Source organism: Neofelis nebulosa, chromosome 9, assembly GCF_028018385.1.
Source record: "Neofelis nebulosa isolate mNeoNeb1 chromosome 9, mNeoNeb1.pri, whole genome shotgun sequence".
Lineage (NCBI taxonomy): Eukaryota > Metazoa > Chordata > Mammalia > Carnivora > Felidae > Neofelis > Neofelis nebulosa.
This window is the reverse complement of record NC_080790.1, coordinates 58,579,491-58,598,407: the sequence shown is the minus strand read 5'-3', so window position 1 is coordinate 58,598,407 and position 18,917 is coordinate 58,579,491.

Below are 18,917 nucleotides of genomic sequence, written 5' to 3'. Positions count from 1 at the left end.
ATGCCTTGCTTACTAACCACCGTGTTAATTTCACAATGATTCTTCCCTAAAAAAAAAAAAAAAAAGCCTCCTGCACAAGGCCAAGAACTGCCTTGCAAGACAAACACTAAATAATCAATTAAAATGGGTGTATACAGATGCCAAAACAATACTCAACCAAGACAGAAGGGGAAGAAATAGCCACTGACGCTTTCTCTTGCTTTGATACACCTTCCATCTCCCAGGGAAAGATGGTGACCAGGTGAGCAGTCTTACAGAAGTAAGGAGACATCGTTCTTTGAAAGGGCAACAGACTGTCCCTAAATAATAGGCCCTGGGAAGCCCCAAGCCAGCCATGAGCCTTGGGGACGATATGAGGTTTGGGGGGCCTTCCAAGGTTTCATGAGTAAGAATGATAGCAAATGTTTGCTAATGACCCCAGCAACTCCCTCTCTGTAAGTCTTCTGTCATTAATTCTAAACTGATAGATGAAAATAATCAAAGCTCACCTAAACAGCTGGTCTGGGAACAGGAGGGAGAAGCAGTGAGTCTGTGGTGAGAGGTGAGAATGGGGCACCCCTGCCTCAGGGATTCCTTGTGGAAGCTTAGGTAGGCACTTTATTTATTTACTTTTTTTGAAAGAGGGGGAAAAATGTTTTAATTGTTGAAATACATTAGTAAATTGAGTAATCTGCATTGCAGCACTAAGTGCTAGACGCAGTTACCATCACATTAAGAACTTTCCAAATATCACACTAACCATCAGTCACCAGTTCAAGTGGGCACTTTAAACTTCCTGCTTCACTTTGCCTCCTGTGAGAAACGGAAATCATGACACTGTATCATCATTGTATCATCATGTTTGGAGAGCCAGAGGTAATAGCAGTTGGGGCAGGAGTAAAACATTTGTCACGATTGATAAAGCCAGAGTGAAAATAATCATGATACCAACTCCTGTAGCAGTTCTCCACAAGGTTGTAAAACAGTAAGAAAAGCGCCAGTGTTTGAGGCTGTGTCTAATCTCTTGGAATACGCTTTTAATATTGTCTCATGGAAGTCTATTTTATTTAAAATCTAGCCAAAGTTAGCAGTGTGTTAGGCAATATTTAAAATGATGTTTGTAAAATACAATTAGAGATTTTTTTATGCTGAATTATTACATTTGTTCCAATATGAGAAGCATGAGTTTCTCCTAATGCAGTAAAAATAATCTTTAGTTCAACATAAAATGATTTTTCATGTTACATTAAAAAGTGAATAAGGAAGACATGCACAAAAAAGATAAGAAACTACTGAAAACAGTTCTTTTAATGAGAATCTTCATGGAGTAGTGTGGTCTGTTACTCTAAGATGCTAATTCACCATTCATTTATCCTACATTTAAAAAAAATTTTTTTATGTTTATTTATTTTTGAGAGAGAGGGAGAGACAGAGTGTGAGCAGGGGAGGGGCAGAGAGAGAGGGAGACACAGAATCTGAAGCAGGCTCCAGGCTCTGAGCTGTCAGCACACAGCCCGATGCGGGGCTTGAACCCACAAACCATGAGATCATGACCTGAGCCGCAGTCAGGCACTCAACCGACTGAGCCACCCAGGTGCCCCATCCTACATTTTTTTTTAACTTTAGAGAGAGAGAGCACATGCACACAAGTGGTTGGGAGGGGCAGAGGGGGAGAAGAGAGAGAGAGAGAGAGAGAGAGAGAGAGAGAGAGAGAGAGAGAATCCCAAGCAGGCTCCATGCTCAGCTTGGAGCCCCATGACCCTGGAATCATGACCTGAGCTGAAATCAAGAGTTGGATGCTCAGCCAACTGAGCCACCCTGGCACCCTTATCCTACATTTTTTAAATCTTTAAATAAACAAAAAACCCACACATTATGGACAAGTCCAGTGTCTTTATCTGAGGAGGTTGGAAAGAGACCTGTTCTCATAAGACTCTGATTAAAATCCAATATTGGGGTTACCTCACAGTTTGGGGTAGAAGGCAACTAACCTTCATTCTCTTTGCTTTTGTAAGCAGTGTAAATTCCTGACTTGGGATTCCCCCTGGCAATCCTCAATAACTTTGAAATTACGTAAATGCTTTTTAAAAATTCAGCTTGCTCAATTGAAAGGGCAAATACTTTTATACAGTTCACGCTCTTAAAGCATGTCTGTATAGTTATTCATGCCCATAGTTCTTCTCTCTCGTAATGGAATCACTCATAACTGGATGCTAATGTAGTGAAGCTGGGATTAAACGGAGCACTTTTATATGAAGGCTCCGTGTTGGACACCATGGGTTATAAAAAGAGATAAAGGACATATGTCATCTACCTGGAAGAGTTTATGATCTAACTGGAAAGACAGGTCATAGACATATAAAATACACATAAAGATACACGTCAACAAATAGAGCCAGTCTGAGTGGGCAGAACATTACATGCTCTAGGAGTTCCAGGGGACAGGGCTTGCTAGGGTGACCCAGGGGCAGCGTCTGGGTCCGGAAGACTTCAGCTGGGCTTCCAAGGGCCCGAATGCCCTTTGCACCTTCGTGCTACACCAACCCCCCCTCCCCCGTACATACCAACTTTGGGTTTGAGCTGAGGGGCCAGTGTTATGTCTCCAAAAGTTCAGTGATGTAGTTGAAATTCTGGCCTCCCAAAGCAAGTTCAAGGAGGAATTTGCTATTTTTAAATTACAAAACACATGGGTCTCTGGTAGAGAGAAGACCTTCCTTTCAGAAGCCTCCAGCAAAGAAAGGGCTCCTTCACAGAATATCTATGGAGAAATCATATCATAGATGCATTTCAAGTACTCAACTTCAGCCCCACCATTTGGCACCAAAATACAAAACAAAGCAAAAAAAAAAAAAACCACCTTGTATAGAAAGGAACCATTAAATACTCCACCTGTCATCCCACTGGAAGAGCAAAGGGCCTGAGAGTGGGGATGTGACTCAGATGTGCCTTCCATGATTGAGCTTCCTGGGCCTCACAGCTGAGCCCTCAAAGGTCCTCTAAGGTCCCTGGACCCACGTCGTCTAAAGATACCATTGATCTTTCCTGTGCCTCGCTCCTAACCACCAACCAGATTCTCCTTCTGGTGCTCCACCAGAGGAACAAAGACCTTCTCCATCACTGAATGAAGAACTGCATTGTTGAATTTACTGAGAACTAGCCTCCAAAGTGACCCCTTCTTAAGGGATTTTTTCCAAGGGAAATTTTGTCCCTGAGCTTTCCATGCTGACTTTTGTACCTAACCACATGTGACAGATTTCCACCGTTTAGCCCAAGTAAACAGTTTTCTTGTTTATACATGATAGCCAGCTTCTTGATAGCAGAATCCATTTTCTGAGCTCTGGTTCTAGACAGGGATGTCCAGTAAACTTTCTGGGGCATTGGAGAGATTCTGCAATCTGCATTGTCCAATACAGTAGCCACCATCCACACGTGGCTGTTCAGCACTTAGAATGTGGCTAGTGCCTACCATACTGGACAGCGCACGTCTAGAACATCAGAATGTACTGAGCTTATGCTCGGTCTAGACCCTCAGGGAATTTTGTAGGCAGCAGAACTTCCTGTTTGAACCTAAGCCGCACTCACCCGCAAATTCAGGAAAGTCTAGGCACTTTCTGAAGGCATATTCATATGACAGACCAAGGTGCCTCTGGGGAAGAACACACCACAGAGGAAGAGAGAGTCCACAAGGCAGTTTGTTCCAGGAAGGCAGGCAAGCTTCCGGAGAAAGTGATAACTTTGCAGTCACTTCTGTGTTGTCCCTCACGCCGTCCCAGGCCCAAGTCAGTGGAGCTATACTTGAATCCTAGAACAAGGGGCTGCAATCAACACCCTGCTTCCGTGTGAACCCCACCCCTCAGAGAGCTGAAGAGTAAGGTAGCGGCAGCACGGGCGACATGTAGTCGTGTACCCACCGACGTTTCCCATGCACCTCGTGCGTTCCAGGCATGGTGCTAGATGCTGGCAGCCATGTGGGCAGCTGCCGTGGCACCTGCCTGGGCCTGAGTCTTCAGCAGCCTCTGCACAGCTGTCAGCAGTACGACAGATGCCACCGAGCAGCGTCAGGAGCATAGCCGTCCATCTCAGAATCGCAATGGTGGTCAGAAGCCTTTATTTATTTTTATGACTCACGCCATCGTGTTTACGTGTTTGTCTAACCCATAAGTGGTTGGCCTCCTGTGAACAGTCTTGTGTTGACCTAAAGCCACGATTGGAGGAGGACCCAACACTTTTTCATATCCTCAAAAAGCCAACCTACTCCAGAAAGCGTTTGGGAACAAGAAATTTTATGGGTCACTTTGTGGGAAACCGAGTCTTTTATCACACACCACTCAAAAAACAAGGGAATAAAAACCCTTAGTAGACATTTTTTTCTCCCCAAGTCCCTCTTTAACTTCTAGCCCTTTCCAACGCTCTCCGAGGCAGTTTCTGTATCTCCCCAATTGCCTGCCTTATGCAGAGAGCTATTTGGCCTGTACCAGCTCTCCAAAAGGGGCTTTTAAAAGGCAATTTTCTCCACAGGGGAGATTCAGGCCCCATGAAAACTGAGAATTCTCTATCATGCCATTTCCTAGTTTCTTTAACACTTTGCCTCATTTCCAAAACAACTCAAGGAAGCGAAGAGTGAGGACATCAAAACAGGTGGGGAGGAAAATGCCAGAACCTCCTGGTTCTTTCTGTCCTCAAGACTCAGGCTTAATGTCTCCTCTTCGACTTCCCTAATAATTGTAAAGAAGTTGCCTCTTGGGACACTTGGGTGGCTCAGTTGGTTAAGCGACAGACTTCGGCTCAGGTCATGATCTCATGGTTCATGGGTTCGAGGCCCGTGTTGGGTTCTGTGCTGATAGCACAGAGCCTGGAGCCTGCTTTGGATTCTGTGTCTCTCTCCATCTGCCCCTCCCCCACTTGCACTCTGTCTCTTTCTCTCTCTCTCTCTCTCTCTCTCAAAAATAAACAAACATTAAAAAAAAAGTTAAAAATGGAACTACCCTATGATCCAATAATCACACTGCTGGGTATTTACCCACAAAATACAAAAACACTAGGGGCACCTGGGTGGCTCAGGCGGTTAAGTGTCTGACTTCAGCTCAGGTCATGATCTCAAAGTTTGTGAGTTCGAGCCCTGCGTCGGGCTCTGTGCTGATAGTTTGGAGCCTGGAGCCTGCTTCAGATTCTCTGTCTCCCTCTTTCTCTGCTCCCCCACTCACACTCTGTCTCTATCTCAAAAATAAATAAGCATTAAAAAAAAAATTTTAATACAAAAACACTAATTCAAAGGGATACATGCATTCCTACGTTTATTGCAGCATTATTTACAAACTATGCAAACTATGGATGCAGCCTAAGTGTCCATCAACACACACACACATACACACACATAATGGAATCATACTCAGCCATTAGAAAAAATGAAATCCTGCCATTTGCAACAACATGGATGGAGCGAGAGAGTATAATGCTGAGTGAAATAAGCCAATCAGAGAAAGACAAATACCATATGATTTCACTCCTGTGTAGAATTTAAGAAACAAAACAAATGAGCAAAGGAATGAGAGAAACAGAGAGAGAGACCAAGAAACAGACTGGTGGTTACCAGAGGTGAGCTGAGCGCGGGGATGGGTGAAATAGGTAAAGGGGATTAAGAGTACATTTACGATGAGCACTGAAAAATGTATAGAATTGTTGAGTCACTATGTTGTACATTTGACACTATTATAACACCGTATGTTAACTATACGGGAATTTTTTATTTTATTTTTTTTTTTTTTTTTATTTTTTTTTTTTCAACGTTTTTTATTTAGTTTTTGGGACAGAGAGAGACAGAGCATGAACGGGGGAGGGGCAGAGAGAGAGGGAGACACAGAATCGGAAACAGGCTCCAGGCTCCGAGCCATCAGCCCAGAGCCCGACGCCGGGCTCGAACTCACGGACCGCGAGATGGTGACCTGGCTGAAGTCGGACGCTTAACCGACTGCGCCACCCAGGCGCCCCTTTTAAATTTTTTTTTAACGTTTATTTATTTTTGAGACAGAGAGAGACACAGCATGAACGGGGGAGGGGCAGAGAGAGAGGGAGACACAGAATTGGAAGCAAGCTCCAGGCTCCGAGCCATCAGCCCAGAGCCCGACGCGGGGCTCGAACTCTCGGACCGCGAGATCGTGACCTGAGCTGAAGTCGGATGCCTAACCGACTGAGCCACCCAGGCGCCCCTTTAAGTTAATAAAAAAAAAAAAAGAGGGGCACCTGGTGGCTCAGTCAGTTGAGTGCCCAACTCTTGGTTTTGACTCAAGTCATGATCTCACTGTTCGTGAGTTCAAGCCCCACATCAAGCTCTGCGCTGACAGTGTGAAGCCTGCTTCAGATTCTCTGTCTCCCTCTCTTTCTGCCCCTCCCCTGCTCGTGCTCTCTAAATAAATAAACAAACAAACAAACTTTAAAAAAGAAATACTGTGCAAAGGAAAAGAGCATTAGGACAGACAGATTGGGGTTCAAATCTTGCTGCTTGCCAGCTCTGTGATCTCCCTGTATAAGTTTTGACAAATCTGAGCCTCAGTTTTTTCTTCTGTAATATGGGACTGCAAAAATCTTTGCAAGATTATTATAAGGATTAAGCAAAAGACTATCCCTGTGGCACTTAGAATAGTGCCTGGAATGTAATGAGAGCTCAACAAACAGTTTCTGTGAGAACTATGTCAGATGGGCGCCTGGGTGGCTCAATTGGTTAAGTGTCTGGCTTTGGCTCAGGTCATGATCTCACAGTCCATGAGTTCAAGCCCCACGTCCTGTGCTGACAACTCAGAGCCTGGACCCTGCTTCGGATTCTGTGTCTGCCTCTCTCTGCCCCTCCTCCACTCATTCTGTCTCTCTCAAAAATAAGCAACATTAAAAAAAAAAAAAAAAAAAAAAAGAACTACATGAGAAATCAGACTCTCTCATCTGATACTTTATATTCTGGACCGACCTCAACTTAGCAGTTCTGAGGCTACTGAGGCTACCTGAATAGCAGGGCTTGCTAGGTTCTCATATGGCAGAGGAGAGAAACAAGTCCAGAGAGCTTAAGTGACTTGTCCGTGGTGCGACTTTGCGCCTCACTGCTTTTTGGGATCCTGGGCAGGGCTTTCTGTGGAGACACAGTGAAAACCAGCTGAGGAAGGGTGATGAGTGACCTGAGATAGAATGGCTCCCTGGGGCCATTCTGGGGTGAGCTGGGGACCCGGTTGCTGTCTTGGTCGATTCTTCAGGGGAGGCTTATGTGCCTGACCCACCTCCCGGCGACAGTTTGAAGGGATTAATTAGCGTCTGGTAAAACAGCAGTGACAGGGCATCCTTATTCTGGTAAGCCACCCGAGTGCATCCAGCAGCTATAGCCAGATGGAAAACAACCACTTAGGCCTTAACGAGCTTGCTCGGCTGTAATTCTGGGGAGTCCTAAGAGCCTTACTAATTATCCCATCTTTTTGTTGTTGTTTGGGGTTTTTTGGCCTTGTTTTGTTTTTTTGTTATAGGTTTTTTTTGTTTGTTTGTTTCTTGTTTAAAGTTTCCTCACTGGGAAGGCTCCTGCGTGGATTAGTCATCCACGCTTTCTGGGCAAATTTTTAGTCATTTGCAAATAATGTGAGGTCATGACACTGGGTTTGTATTTGCCTGGTCTCAAGCTCTCTTCAAGTCACCCAGATGGCTTCCATCTTCACCCCCAAAGGGCACATACTTCTTTTTTTAATCCATTCTAGAAAGCTGCCACAACTACCCAGGGCTCTAGAGGAGAAAAGGATCATATTTTCTCATTTCCACAAAAAGTAACTCCCTGGTTAAGCAATGAACAAAGCACCCAGCCCTTTTTAGGTCAGGAGGGTAGGATGTCATGCCCTGCACAGGCTTTTATGAAAAAAAAACCCAAAACACTCTGTCTGAGGCATCACCATGAAAATGAACCGTGAAGTCAATCTGTGTTCACAGTACAATAGTTAAAAGGAACACCCTCCCCCACCCACAGCCTATGAGAGAGAAAACTCCTACTTATGCCCAAAGTTTGGTGCAAGTGAAGTGTCTGGGCACAATCCAGAGTACCACTTAGACAACCAAGTTCTGCATGGCTGATTGTTTGCAATGGGTGGTAGAAACCACAAAATCATGTTCCAGAATTCCACTCACCCACCTGATGCAGGCTGTGGTGTTCCCACCAGCAGAGTCACACTCCACAGATGAGGCCGCACCTCTAGAAGGCACCTGGGAAGAATTCAAAGAAAATATCTGGAAGCACAGATGTTGTCCTGCAGGACTGAGACTTGGAAGGCTAGGTCTAAAGTGAGAGAGGGGGACATCTGGGTGGATCAGTTGGTTAAACATCTGACTTCAGCTCAGATCACCATCTCATGGTTTGTGAGTTTGAGCCCCATGTCAGGCTCTCTGCTGTCAACGCAGAGCCCGGTTGGGATCCTCTGTCCCCATCTCTCTCTGCTCCTCCCCTGCTCATGCATTCTCTCTCTCTCTCTCTCTCTCTCTCTCTCTCTCTCTCTCTCTCTCTCTCTCAAAAATAAACATTAAATAAATAAAGTGAGAGAGGGAATTGACAGAAGGCATAGAACTCATTCTTGAGGTGATCCAATATTGCCAGCATCCAGATGAGAAAACGGAGGCTTAGGGAGATGAAGTCAACTGCTTAAAATTACAGTTTGCCAAAGGTAAATGTGGAGGGGAGTCTGGATGGCTCAGTCAGTTAAGCGTCCGACTTCAGCTCAGGTTAAATCTCATGGGTGTGGGTTCAAGCCCAATGTCGGGCTCTGTGCTCACAGTTCAGAGCCTGAAGCCTACTCTGGATTCTGCATCACCCCTCTCTCTCTGCCCCTCCCCTACTCGCACTCTGTCTTTCTCTCTGTCTCTCAAAAATGAATAAACGTTAAAAAAAAAAATTCAAAGGCAGACGTGGAGATGAAACGCAGGTATCCTTCTGCCTAGGAGTCTTTGCAGGAGCAACGTCAGGAGCAGGAGGAGGCAGTGTGTAAAGTAGAGGTGAGACGGGAGACCCAGGGCTGCCGGAGAGGCACTGGAAGGCAAGGAGTTGTGTACTCCAAATACTTCACGTGCTTTCCAAGGATTATCCCGGCTTAGAGAGTAATGAAGGTGGCCCTCCAAGAAAATGAATTTGGCTTCAAGGGTAAGGAAAGCAGATACAGAAAGAGAGAAGGGCCTAGTCAGTTTAGTGAGATGCCCTACCAAAGAGAAGGGCTGAGATGAAGCACTGCCCGGTGAACTTGGGAAGCTGTATGAAAGTACAGTAGTCTCCTGGAGGCATTGTAGATGGTTCAGCTCTATAGAGATACTTCTAGCACAAAGTCTGTTGAAAGAGAACACAGATAAATTTATCATCCGTGGTACCTAAGAATGACATAGTTATCCAAAGACGGGTGCCAAGGGCCACCTTTGCCAGGCATGCCCACTGCCCACACTCCGAACAGGCATTGGTTTGTAGAGATGGCTCACTCATGGGTCCTGGGATTCTCCACCTCGGGGAGGACTATTCACCCCTATGAAATGAGGGAGAGCAAGCGTTCCTGAGAGGATTTTCAACTGGGTCAGAAAATGGGGCTATGAATGCCAAGAGGACATAAGGTGGGGACAATAAGAAGGATGGCTAGACCTTAAAAAGGGTATTGAAGCCCCACTCATACCCTGAAAGAGTCCTGAGTAGTCCATGTGCCTGAGGAGCAGTGCATGGCCCCCTGGTGGACAGGAGGCTGAATTGCAGTGCCCACTGCACCTGCATGTGTCGCCGAGGCTGAGAACAGAGAGGGCACTGAATTCTGCAGTTCCACACACCTTCCACTGGGCTATCTGTGGTTCTGGGAGGTAGACGTTTGTCCTCACAGCCAGACCCTCCAGGTTCTGGGCTTCTCTTCACTACCCACGCTCCCCAAAAGATGAGCTTTTCACTTCTCCTTCCAATAACTGACCCATAACTTCATGCAGGAATTGCAGGTGGCAGTGACCAAGTGTAAGGTGGGTCTTGAGGGAGAAGGTGTTAAGAATGGCCAGCTCTGTTGCTGGGTAACTTTCTCTCCCTCATGCTCCACCAGCCTCCCTATCTCCCTTCCCTTTAGGTAGTGTGCTGCAGTCATAAACAGTCCTGGAATTTTAGTGACTGAAAACAACAAAGGTTTATTTCTTGCCTGATGCTATGTATCTAACTCAGGTCCGTGGATGGCATTGGCATCCACATCATCCTCGCTCAAAGATCCAGGCTGACGGAGCCTCCAGTCACCCAGGCAGGAAGCACTTAATAAATGGGCCTCGTGTTTTCACTCTAGAGTCTGTTTCCCCACCCCCCCACCCCACCTCCCACCCCCACCGCCGGCCTCAGGATGGCTCTGTTGAAAATTATATAACCCGGGATGCACAGGATAAGAATATTCACCACAGGAGAGTGGAAAGGCCAAAACGTACAGGTTCAGGAAACTTATTCTCAATTTTAAAACTGCCGGTTATTAGCTGTGTGACCTAGAGCAATTCATATGTGCTATGAACAGTTTCTGTGGCCTTGATTTTGGTCACCGAGATGATAAAATTATCCGCATGCGAATATGCTTTAAGATGTAGGTATTACCATTGTGGATAATACATTTCAGTTCTCAGGTCACTGATGGTCCTCAGGTCATTGACAACGAGCCTCGTCATCTAGGGCTTTGGCGCAAGCAGGGCTCAGACCCATCTCCACTCCCAGATGTGAAGGAACCAGGAGCGGCCTTGTGTGGTCCTCGGACTCACATGGCACTTAGTAGATGTCACGTCCCAGCAGCCAGCCTTTCCTATGGCCCCTAGTCTCAAAAGGGCTCAGTTTCTGGTGAAAGCATTGTAAAAAGAAGTCTCTCTCCTCGTCTTTCAACACTTTATGAGCTTCAGAGTGTGTGAACACTGAGGCTCTTTTTTCTGCTCCTTTTTTGAACTGCAAAGAGCAGCTTATGGGCCAAGAGGCTGCTCCAGGTCAAATCCCCGCTGCTGATGGCAGCCCAGGTACATGCCTGCACACCACCTCCTGAAGACGCCCAAGCCAATTTTTCCTGTCAGGAGCCTCACCTGGACAAGAAGAACCAATAGGCTTTCTCAAAACATTTTTTTAAATCTTTTTTATTTTTGAGAGAGGGAGAGCAAACGGGAGAGGAACAGACAGAGAGAGACACACAGAATCCGAAGCAGGCTCTAGGCTCTGAGCTGTCAGCACAGAGCCCCACGCGGGGCTCGAAGTCACAAACCATGAGATCGCGACATGAGCCGAAGTCGGACGTTTGACCGACTGAGCCACCCAGGCGCACCTCCAACAGGCTTTCTAAAAACACTTGATAAGCAAAAGAGAACATTTTGTAAAGATCAGACCTTTGAACATAGGCATTTTCAAACACACCCTGGAACAGACTTGTTGGCAGGCCATTTAGCAAAAAGCATCCAAGGTGCATCTGCCCTTTGAGCCAGAAATACCACGTCTAGGAACTTACCCCAAGGAAACAGTCTAAGATATGCCTGAAGACTGAGATGCCAGGGGATTCGTTATAGCCTGTTTCGTGTAGGGAAATATATGGAAACAACCTAAAGAGTATCTTCAGTAAATAAATGTGATCATAGGATGAAATCCTACACGGCCACTACAATGTCCCAAAATACCATAATGTGACAGGAAGAGAAACGAAAGGAAGGGAGGGAGGGAGGAAGAAGATAACACAGTATGTAGAATAAAATCCTATTTTTATAAAAATGCATGAAGGACACATTTCAAGAGGTAGTAATGGGATTACGTGAGAATCTCATTTCTTCCTTATGCTGCTCAGTACTTCCCAGTTTTTCTGCAAGAAATAAGTTCGTTCAGTCTTTCAACAAATGTTTATTGAGTAACTCAGTATCAAGGGCAGTGCTAAGTTGAAACTCACAGGTAAGGGGCACCTGGGTGGCGCAGTCGGTTAAGCGTCCGACTTCAGCCAGGTCACGATCTCACGGTCCGTGAGTTCGAGCCCCGCGTCAGGCTCTGGGCTGATGGCTCGGAGCCTGGAGCCCGTTTCCGATTCTGTGTCTCCCTCTCTCTCTGCCCCTCCCCCGTTCATGCTCTGTCTCTCTCTGTCCCAAAAATAAATAAATAAAAAAAAAAGAAACTCACAGATAAGATCCCTGTCTGCCAGAACTTTTTGGTATAATGCTACTTGTGCAATTTAAAAAGAAATTATTATTATTGTTATCATTATCATTATTTTAGAGAGAGAGAGAGAGCCCAAGCAGGGAGAGAGGGAGAGAGAGAATCTTAAGCAGGCTCTACACTCAGCATGGAGCCCGACACAGGGCTTGATCCCACGATCCTGGGTACATGACCTGAGCCAAAATCAAGAGAAAGATGCTCAACCAACTGAGCCACCCAGGTGCCCCTTAAATTATTTTTTAATCAGACTATTCAGAACTACAGTACTAATGGTAGTAATTATATTATTTAGTTATTTTTCAGGCTAGAGTCCAGGAGGTAAGTTATATCAAAGGCTGTCAAATAGTTCTAGTCTTCAAACCAGCTTAGGAGCGCTAAAAACCCATGGTTCTCCCGGCTCTTCCTTTCACACCCCACTCCTGCTTGCCATGGCAAAATCAGGCAAAATCTTTAGAAGGGTGGTAGGGAAAACCAGATCTGCTTTTAAGGAAGGCTATCCTTTTGCTAAATATCCAAAGACAGCTACTGATTTATGTGGGAAGCAGCCAGATACCTGTGGCAAGGAATAGAGCAGCTGCAGGGGAGCAAGGCTGGCTGTGGCAGAAGTCCTGCTCAAGGGTCTGGTTGGCTTTCAGAAATTCGTTAACGTCTCCGTGCCACACTTTGTGGGGACAGTGGGCACAAGAACGTCTGCACCGCCTATGTCACTCCCTGCATGAAATGAGGGGGAAAACATCTATGGGGAGTCAGCTCAGCTCACACTGACCCTCTGAACAAACCGGTTTCTTGCAGAAAAACTGGGAAGTACTGAGCAGCATAAGAAATGAGATTCTCACGTAATCCCACTACTACCTCTTGAAATGTGTCCTTCGTGCATTTTTATAAAAATAGGATTTTATTCTACATACCGTGTTATCTGGCCAGGATGGGCCTCAGCAGCATGTCTGTACCCTGTGGGCACCGCTAACTGGACCAGGAGTGGAAACCAGCCTCACGCAGTATCAATCAGACTTCCCTTCCTGGGATCTTAGAATGGGTACCAAGAACCCCAGGTTCAGTCTGGGCTGGTTTTTTGAGAGGGAGAAATAAAAACCTCAGCTTCTGAGTTTGGCCATCTTTGACAGAGGAAGCTGGGTTACAGAACAACACGCAGCTTGCTGAGAGGCAGAGTGGAGAGACGGTCCTGATGGATTTCCAGTTCCAGAACCCTGACCTGACCAGACCTGAGGCTGGCCTGAGGCCTATCTTCAAATCTGTGGAAATGCCCCTACAGTTTGATCATAAATTCCCCCAATTTTGATGAAACTAGCTTAAATGGTCTCTGTTTCTGGAAACTGACGGGTTCTAACCAATAACCTTGCTCACAAAGCTTCTGTGAGAATCAGATAGACTCGTTTTATATGAAAGATTTGAAAACTCCTTTAGAGGGGGGCCTGGGTGGTTCAGTCAGTTAAGCATCATCAGACTTCAGCTCAGTTTGTAGGTTCACGAACCACCTTGGGCTCTATGCTGACAGCTCAGAGCCTGGAGCCTGCTTCAGATTCTGTGTCTCCTTCTCTCTCTGCCCCTCCCCCTGCTAACACTGTGTGTGTGTGTGTGTGTGTGTCTCTCTCTCTCTCTCTCTCTCAAAAATAAATAAACATAAAAAATTTTTTAAAAAACGAAAACTCCTTTAGAAAGGCATCCCCTGACTTTGCAAAGTTAAGGTGGGATCTCAGCCTCTGACTGGTTTTTTAATCTGAAAATTCAAACAATTATGCTGATTCCGACCCCACCCCCACCCCACATTCAAAAGTATATGTTGTATCCAATTCCTGGGCTTTCTGGGGGTCTGTGGCACAGAGTAACATGATCCTTAGATTCTGTATTGGTTACAATAAGTAACCTGGCTGCTGTAACAGACAAACCCCCCCAGTTCTCAGCCAGCTTGCAAAATAAAAAGTTAATGGCTACTTCATGTCAAAGTCTGCTGGTGTTGGCAGGGAAGCTGTGCTCCATGCCGCCATCTGGGAACCCAAGTTCCATTAACCCCGGGCCTGCAATTTCTGGGGCCTCAGGGTCCTCTACCTGCTCCTGCTGTACCAGCCAGCAGGTAGAGGAAGAGCCAGTGAGAACACCAGAAACACCAGGCCAGAAAGAGGCATAACTTATCTCTGCCTATATTTTGCTATTCAGCGTTCGGTCCCACAGTCCCACCTGACTCTGAGGGAGGCCGGAAAAACACAAGCTAACACATGTCTGTACAAAAATGGGGCTCGGTGAATGCATACCTGTCCTTGACTCCATTTTCCAGCCCTATTTCCCCCACTTTTGTTTCTAGCTGTCTCTGGCCTGTCGTCATGTAACCATCATTGTTGGCAAACAATGAATGGCCTGTGGACCATATCCAATCCATGGCTGTTTTTGTAAATAAAGTGTTGTTGGAACACGGCCATACCTGTTTGTTTACTTACTGTCTCTGGCCACTTTCACGCTCTAATGGCAGAGTTGTATCGTTTTGACACAGAACCAGGTAGCTCACAAAGCCTAAACTATTTGCAACCTGGACCTTTACAGAAAACATTTGACAACATGTGCATAAACGCATCGGCTTTCCAAATTCCAAGAGTGTGTTGATCTCTCTCAACTGCGCCGTTTCTTCTATTTCTTTCCCCTTGGGGATCAGCACGGTACACTGGGCAAACCACAGAATGGGACCACCTCTAGGGAAGAGCTCCAATGTGCTGGAGAAGGACTGGGATGCTTGTTCGCTTTCAGGGCTCATTGGGGTGTTGTGGTTGTCTTGTAACATGGGTGAAGTTTTTCGTGTTTTTTAGACTTAAGGAAATTCTTCCTGAATTTAATTCCTTTCTCGTATGCACCCTCCAAAAGAAGTTCTCCTGTCACCTGGAAGTTTTGTATATATTCTCAACTAATCGAACAAAATGTAAACAATCTGAGTGCAATCAACTCAAGGACAAAAAATGGGTTACAGGAAGGGGCGCCTGCGTGGCTCAGTCGGTTGAACATCTGACTTTGGCTCAGGTCATGGTCTCATGGCCCGTGAGTTGGAGCCCCGTACCCGGCTCTGTGCTGACAGCTCAGTGCCTGGAGCCTGCTTCAGATTCTGTGTCTCCCCCTCTCTCTCTGCCCCTCCCCAACTTGTGCTCTGTCTCTCTCTCAAAAATAAACATTTTTTAAAAATTAAAAAATAAAATAAAATGGGTTATAGGAAGGGCAAAAAGTGGGTAGAGATCACAGACTGCAACACCAATCTTCTAATTGTTCGAAAAAGACCAACTGTAGAATACGATGCATTGTGTAATTGTGCTGTCTTTGTAAACTCAGAGATTATATGTCACTGCAATCATTTTTAGTTAACAATGACTATATGTTGCTTCATTGTCCTTTATATATATATTATATAATATATATATAAAGGACAATGAAGCATATATGTTATTAAACTGTGCTGTATGATCAAGGCTTCCTGGATCCTTTATTTAATAAAGATTTGGAGACTTCAAAAGAAGTTTCATCCTGCTCAGATGGATGGCCTCTTCTCGCCCGGGGTTCCTGTGATTCACAGCAGCACCATCCCACTCCCAGGGGCTCTGCCAAGCCCTTCTGCGGTGTTTCTAAGGACATAGGTTTGATTTCAAAAAGCACCGACACCTCCCTGCCTCTCCCAGCACTCAGAAAATAAGTTTCCAACCTCCTGGCTTGCTGGCTTTGGCCAGAGCCCAAGCCCCGTTCCCTTGTTTGCAGGAGTGCCGGAAGGGAGGCTGGGTCCTCTGGCGGAGGCACTGTCCTCTCATCCTCTGGAGTTGCTGGTGGGGAGGTGGTGTGGACCCTGCCCTCCCAAGCTGGGTGGGGTTAAGGGTGGAAGATTTAAAGATTTAATGGCCCCACCTGAAAGAGCTGCTATAGTCTGCAAAGTATCTAAGGACCTTTGGCTTTCTGCTTTCTAGGGCTTTTTCACTAATCTCCCCTTTTGTGGATCATCCAGGCCATCTCAACAGCCTGAAATCTGCCCCACCTCCTGCTGACATCTCCCCTTCCTTCGCCCCCTAGAGGGTCCTGCTAGAATGTAAGCTCCATGAACACAGGGCCCTTCATGGATGGATCCTAGAACAGCCCGGTACACATTAGGTGCTCAATAAATATTTGTTGAATGAATGGCTCTGAGATAGACATTTACTCATAGGACACTTGGGATGACTCTGTGTCTACTTCCTAGTGTTTCTTTAGATCTATGCTTTTTATTTTTTTAGACAAAAAAAGATTTTATTTAGGCCAACTTGATACACAGCAAAATGTGAGGTCTTTGGTGCACAATTTGGTGAGGTTTGAAAAATATATTCCCTATGCAACCAAAACTCCAATCGAGAATTGTAACATTTCCATCACCCCCGAAAAGAAATAGTGCTCTTTATTAGCCAACAATTAGTCCTCACTTTACATATTCCCTGTTAGAGTTCTTATTTCACTCTACCCTTTATATAGGGACTCCTGTCTGCCTTTACCCACCAAAGTATAAGCTCAGTGAGGCTGGGGACACCATGACTTGTCGTGCCCTCTCCAGAGCCAAGCAAACAAATAAATGTGTTGAGGTGCACTCCTGGATAATCAGGAGATAAAACTCACATCAACAACGCACTGAAGTGCGTACGACCTATTTCTGGGTGCAATGCTGGGTGCAGAAGCACAGAGCGCAGATCCTGGCAGAGGAGAAGGAGAAGCTTCCTAAGGTGAAGAGAGAACAGAACAGGGTGCAAGAAGTGCCACCCAACGGGACACGGAAACCTCACAATTTTGCCTAAAGTTACACCTGCTATTCTTACAAGCAAAAGGATTCTCTTCCCAATCATTCAGTGAAAGATGAGCTAGGTTCATCTCCACACCAAAAGTTACACCGAAGGTTTGCGACTTAGTAGTGCTTTGCACCCGATACGTGATTTTTGAGTAGAATTTATTGAATACCTGTCTTACTCTCATGATATAGCTGCACCTATATTGGCTGCCTGCCAATAACGAGGACCCTGCAGGAAATGGGCTAAGATCTGGAACGAGCCAATAATGGCATCACGGTGAAGAACACAAACTCTGGAGCCAAGGTCATGGAATTCAAATTCCGGGACCACTACTAGGTTTGTAATTCTGTGCATGTTATTCAGCCTCTCTGTCCATCAGCGTCCTCATTTGTAGAGCAGGTGACAAGGAGAGCAAGCTTCTTGTGAGGATTAATGAGAACAACACACATAAAGAGCTTAGCACAGGCCTGGCATATACAGAGTGCTCAGGAAGGGTGCTCATTATTAACAATTCTCAGAGACCGTTCGAGCCTTCCAGAACAACCTCAGCTGCAGGAAGTAGGCAAAAAAGTAGCTAATCCATTCCAGGGCCAGCTACAGCATGGGGAGGATGTGAACTCAGCAGGTCAGAGTCCCAACAGAGAGGGAGCCTTGGAGAATCTGATAGGAGGGAGCAGAACAGCCCAAGGAGCAGGGAAACAAAGCTTGAATTCAGGGGCCGTGGGGATTGAGGACCAGGCACAGAGAAATCCTTAACAGGGAGGCTAGAAATTGAAAATGAGTGGCTTGTCCCAGGCAGAAATGGGAAGTCAGTTCAGCCTTCAAACCTCATATGTCCAATTCCTTCCTCCACTTTTTTTTTTTAATTTGGCTACGAGTACACACTGGGTATGTGCTTAATATTGGCATGTGCACAAATACACCACACGTTCATCATGAAGAAACAGTTACAGCAATTAACACAGAATATTGAAAATACAAATGGAGGAAAAGGAATTCACGGCGCACTTCTGCGGTAGCAGCCTCTGCTGAACAGTGATTCCCCGCTCTATGAACTGGATGTGCAACACAATTGCAAGTCTGTCAGTGAGAGCCACAGTCTGGAAACCCCAGCCGAGAGAGAGAGCTTCGCTGCATCTCTAGGTCAGAGCAATGCAAGGAGGTGGGAGGAGCTGGTTCCAAGTAATTTTTTCCTTTTCCCTGTCACTCTCCCAACATCACAATTATTAATTTTCCGTCTCTATAGTCCCTATTAGGAGCACCCCCTCCAGGGAAAAAGCAGTTGACTTTTCAAAAATGTAGTCCTTTAAAGGTTTAGACCTATGACTGTCCCCCTCTGTGGTGTTCTAAAAATGCTTCCCTTGGCAGTTCAGCCATGACTCATACAGCATAGAAAAGCATTTCAGAGGAGTTATTTTTCTCTGCCTTTGAAACCAGGCTCATGGTCTAGTTGCTGTTGTGGGTTTCTCCTGCTCGGCTGCTGGGGCTTCCTGGTGCCGTCTCAGCGATGGAATCAGAGTTATGTCTGCAAACAGGACTGCTCCACTCTATCACCTGTCTCCATTTGGTGTGGAAGGAGAAGCCAAGGCTGAGGTTTCCCACTTCGTGGTGTGGAGACCTGGGACATCCTCTCCGGGCTCTGAAATTCCTGGTTCACCTTTCCTGCCAGGGTGGGCCTGTGTCCCCAGTAAACAAGGGCTGTCAGAGGCCCCTGTGGGAGCAGGTGGCACTGTGCCCTCCCTGGCATGCTCAGGCTTTGATTTAACACAGAAACAATTTGACTTGGAGAGGGAAGATGGGATTCCCTCCCAGGGGAATGTGTTCACCTGGCAGCAAGGCTGATTAGAAATTTACCTGTTGGCACAGAAAGAAAAGGACAGAGTAATTCTGTGAAAGCTGTCCAATTAAACTGGTCAGCCCTCTCGGAGCGAAGGCCGGATGTTGGAGTCAGCCCCGAACCCCATCAGCAGGAA